At 39.9% G+C, this 5,053-nt stretch overlaps 1 gene segment (V, D, J or C); it reads right to left on the bottom strand.

Annotated features, from left to right (window-relative positions):
- Positions 1 to 3,507: 3,507 nt before the first annotated feature.
- Positions 3,508 to 3,813, bottom strand: LOC307014383 (immunoglobulin heavy variable 3-48-like). The segment is given in 1 exon: positions 3,508 to 3,813.
- Between the last annotated feature and the right edge of the window lie 1,240 nt (positions 3,814 to 5,053).

Genomic DNA, 5,053 nt, shown 5'->3' with positions numbered 1-5,053 from the left:
CTTTAAGAGGTTTCAGTATTCAAATAGTGGCAATTTGAGGACAGATACAGAGAAACTTGGAGCCTTAAGAGGACATAAACTACTAAGGAACTGAAACCTATTTGACAATGTGCAAAAACAGTGCATGAAAAATGCAAAACTAAATAAGTTAAAAGACGTAGGATCTCAGATTAGACCATTTTCTAAATGTTAGCACATAAATGCTTTTTATGGTTCAGCTGCTGTCTTCTCTAAAGAGACATTTTGATAAGGCTCTATTCTGCAATAAACATGATAAATATATTTAGTGATTTCATTTCTACATTCAGCTATATGTTAAGAAATATTTTTTACAGTGTTTGGTGTACTGTTGTGTCATGATATTGAAAGACTCCAAATCTCACATTAACAGTGTGAGAAAACTGTGGTAATAATGAGGGGTTTTTGTACAGCTGCTCAACCAGCTTCAGTCACTGTGTGTCTCGAGCACAGTAATAAACAGCAGAGTCTACAGCCGTCAGGCTGCTCATCTGCAGATACACCTGCTGTCTGGTGTTGTCTCTGGAGATGGTGAACCGGCCTTTCACTGACTCAGAGTAGTATTTGGTGCTACCGCCATTGTCGTTAAAAGCGATCCACTCCAGTCCTTTCCCAGGAGCCTGTCTGACCCAGGCCATCCAGTAGCTACTTAATGTGAATCCAGAGGCTCTACAGGTCAATCTGTGAGACTCTCCAGGCCTTTTAGTCACTGGTTCAGATTCTGTTAGAGTCTGACCATCAACACCTGTAAAGAGGATAAAAACACATCTGGTGAAATAAACTGTTGACACAATTAGAAGCTGTGTTAGATACAGATCAGTAAAGATGTTGACCTGCCCAGCAGACAGTGAGCAGCAGCAGTCCTGTCCTATAGTCCATCATGTTAAACTGTGTGTCCTCTGTCCTCTGTCCTCCTCTCTGCAGTCACATAAGTAGAGGGGAGATATCTGAGTTTTGCATTGACTCCTCCTTTCTGATTGAACATTGTCCTCTTTTAACAGTATTTTATGTTAAAAACATTATCTCTACAAATTTAATTTGGTAAAAAAAAATTATTGGGCTGTAAGTCATTTTGTAACATTTAAATATGTGTATGTTATTCAGATTTGTCAGATGAAACAAACAAATAATGGATTTTATTTACTGTTGATTAAAATAAAGGCATTAACATTATTGTCATTCAAAAATGTTTTCAGTTAATTTAGTAAATAAATCACTTTTCAGGTTTTATCTACATCTCATGTCTTTAACATTTATATATTTAATCAAAAATGACGTTTTGTGTCAAATAAATAACAGAAAGGCATGCATTTCTTTTTTGGAAAGAAACTCTGACATCCAACCATTTTTTGTTGTGTTTTGGTCGTAGATGTACTGTTTAGTATTTGTTAATAAATAGTGTGAACAATATTCTTAGAGCTGAAATTGGTTGTAAAGAAACTTAAATTAGGAGCAAAACATTCAATTACTGAAAAATGTATAATACTTGTTACTTGAAAAGGCTGATGTTTAACAATTTAAAGAAGAGTCATGCATTGTTTGTTCTGGGAATACATACAGTAATGTATCAGTGATCATAACCTCTAAATGTTTAAACTGATGATGTAACAGTGAGCTGGTGTTGAGATCATTTCTGGTCTGAGGGCTCCTCCTCTGGTGGCTTCATGTTACAAGTGTTCAGGCTCTGAGGGGTTTTTGTTCAGCTCTACTGATGGTGTGTGTCACAGTGTGTATCTGGCACAGTAATACACAGCAGAGTCTCCAGGCTGCACGCTCTGTCCGTTCAGAGTCACTGTTTTGCTGGAAGAGTCTACCTCAATACTGAACTTGCTCTTCAGTGAATCTTTGTAGTATGTAGCTGAACCCGCTCTCATTCCTATCCACTCCAGTCCTTTCCCTGCAGGCTGTCTGATCCAGGCTGTGTAGTAGCCAAGAGAATAAGAGACCTGACAGGTGATGGTCAGACGTTGACCTGGCTGCACAGTCACAGAGGCTGGCTGTATCAACTGCTCACACTTCACACCTGTGGAGGGAAACATGTTGAATAGTGAGCGAGGTTAATAACAGTGAGCAGTCAGTGTGAGCGTTCTGTCAGTGTCTCTGCCTCAGTGAGACTCACAGGATCCAGCAGCCAGCAGCAGCAGCAGAGCTACAGAGAACATGGTTGGTGTTGAAGGTGACCTGATGGAGCTTCTCTTCTTCTGCTGCAGCTGACAGCATGATATCAAGTCTTTATAGCAGACTGTGAGGAAGTTCACTTTGCATAGAGAGGGACACTGACAGGCTATAAAAGAGGGACAGACTGTCCTGTCTCGAGTTGTCTTTTGTAAATGGGGTTGGACATGTGAAAGAACATTTATTATTTAAAAACAATAAATGAAAGTTCATTTTTGTATTTCTAACAAAACTTATAACAAACAGGTCAGAAAAACAGACTCACATTTCAGGTTTCAGGTTATTTATCAGTAACTTTTATGTAAACTTAAATAAGATGTAATAATTGTATTCTGCTTAGCAAAACCCCAACCCACATACTGGAAACATCATGCATAACTCATGCTTGATACCGGCTTTTTATAACAAGGGGACATTGTTTTTGCAGGAAATCTTCATGTGAAATGTAAATCTTAGGACTTTGCAAGGCCATTTATAAAAGGACAAAAAATAGACTTCATATAAAGTATAATGATTTTGATTGCCAGAGGGACTCACTTAGGCCTACATCCAATACGACAATAAACTAAAATAACTAACTAACCATTAATCTCAGGTGTATTTGATTTAATTTGGGTTAGAGACTTTATGATCAGAGCTGCTTCTTTAAGGAAAATATTATTAAGATATCATTTGTATTTAATCAACTTCTCAAATGTGTTTACGGTGGATTAAAGTTAGCCAGTTAGCAGACTGGAATCAGTTGTTTGTTTCCAGTGTTAAATACATAATTTGTTTCATTTGGTTGTGGTTATGTGACAGTAATGTTTCAAATTCAAACAGATAAAACTTTCCTGATGATAATGTTTATGATATAATGATGATTTGTGTTCAATCGGCAAATCTAATAGATTTGTTTAATGTTTAATGTTATCAAAGTTTGCTTTCATTAATGTACTTCTAGAGATACATGGGCACAGTTTAACCATACTGAATCAGATAAACAGCTACGTTGTTTCAGATGGGACATTTTATATTATCTGTGATACATTATGTTGGAGGCTCAAAAGAAACATAAATACATATTTCCTTCAAAACATACAAATTATCTGTTTAAATTCACTATATTTCTTTAGGTTGCAACTGAATTAAACATTGCGTCGAATGAGATGAAACAGGATGTCAATATTCAGTATTTCAATATAAAGTGAATGCTCTCATGGGTGGTGGTAAATAGAGGAAGTAGTTTGTGTACGACTCTCCTGTTACTGTCTCTCACTGTGTGTCTCTGGCACAGTAATACACTGCTGTGTCCTCGGCCTTCAGACTGTTCATCTACAGATACACTTTACTGCTGGAGTCATCCCTGGAGATAGTGAATCTACCCTGGACCGACTGGGAGTAATAGATCGGAGAACTGCTTGTGCTGATATAAGCGATCCACTCCAGTCCTTTCCCAGGAGCCTGTCTGATCCAGTTCCATCGTGAGCCTCCCAAGTTGAATCCAGATGTTGTGCAGGTGAGTCTGTGAGATTCTCCGGGTTTCCTGACTGCTGGTTCAGACTCAGTTATGTTCTGACCTTCAGCGACAGACCAAACAAACAGAGCAACCACCAAGAGTGTTAGCTTTCCCTGAGCCATGTTCACACCGTTTCTTGTGTTTTCAAAAGCTTGAATCCCTCTTTAAATATGAAGTAAACTTGATCCCTTTGAGAATTCATTTGACGATTAGCTCCTCCTACTTCGCATTCTGCTTTAAATGTCAAATTCAAGGCTATACAAACAGCATTAAACATCATTTAAACTAACAGCAAATACTTATTTAAGGCAATTGTTGACAAAAATGACCTGTTGATTACATTTATTTAATTATTATTTTTCTTTAATTTGAATATAATTCATATGAGTAACATAAAATCTTTACTTCCAATCATTGTTTTAGTTCTCATTCATAACACTCCGTTCGATGTCTCACTATGGGATGCGCCTCATCGCGGAGCAAACAGAAGCATTAATCTCATTACGCCAATCCTGATTGGCTGGTGATCTTGACGTCAGCGTCAGGGAATCCACCCCCTATAAGTAGCTTGCGCTACGCCGCATGCGTCATTCAAACACCTCTTCTCGCTTCAGAGCACATCTCGAAAAAGATCAGTAGCTAGCTAGCTTAACGGTCCACAGACTAATTTACGAAGCTAACCTTCGGTCGACGGGCGCTCGCCGGCTACTTCTATATATACTTCTGCAAGAAGACTGTTAATACCAACACACCAGTTAGTATTGCAAATCGACCTCGCCGTTTTCTCCTCGGGAATAAAGGTAAGGTTTTGATTTTTTCAAGCTAGCAACACACGTGTTGCTAGCTTGTCTTCCCTCACTACCGACACCACGGTAGCGAGGACGTTTTTTCTTTTTCTCTCTCACACCAGAGGAGGGGAAGATAAAAAGGGTATTAACACACCAGTTAATATTCTTTGAGAATAAAATTCTACACCGTCGTTTTTTCTCCGGATTAACGACAGTTGGGGAAGTATTTTTTCTCAGCAACGTACCTGTTACGAGCGGGTCCTCTCCACGCCGTCACCACGGCGACCGAGATGGACGCTTCTCTCCCTCACACCAGAGGAGTCAGGGACTCGGAGGCTCGGCTCTGTGGCTGCGGGTTGAAGATATCAGGCACAGACTCACACCAGGTCTGCTCGTCCTGTCTCGGGCTGGAACACGCCCAGGAGGCTATCGACAACCCCGGCTCGTGCGGACATTGTGCCCGCTTCACCATCAAGAGCCTCCGCCGACGGCTAGCACGCCAAGCTAGCTTGTCGGGTCAGGACTCCCTCATGTCCTCTGATTTACCGGACGGAAATCAGGACACGGGGGCGTC

The sequence above is a fragment of the Notothenia rossii genome (genome assembly GCF_949606895.1).
Source record: "Notothenia rossii genome assembly, chromosome: 8".
Classification (NCBI taxonomy): Eukaryota; Metazoa; Chordata; class Actinopteri; order Perciformes; family Nototheniidae; genus Notothenia; species Notothenia rossii.
This window is presented reverse-complemented; position numbering and strand designations above follow the sequence as displayed.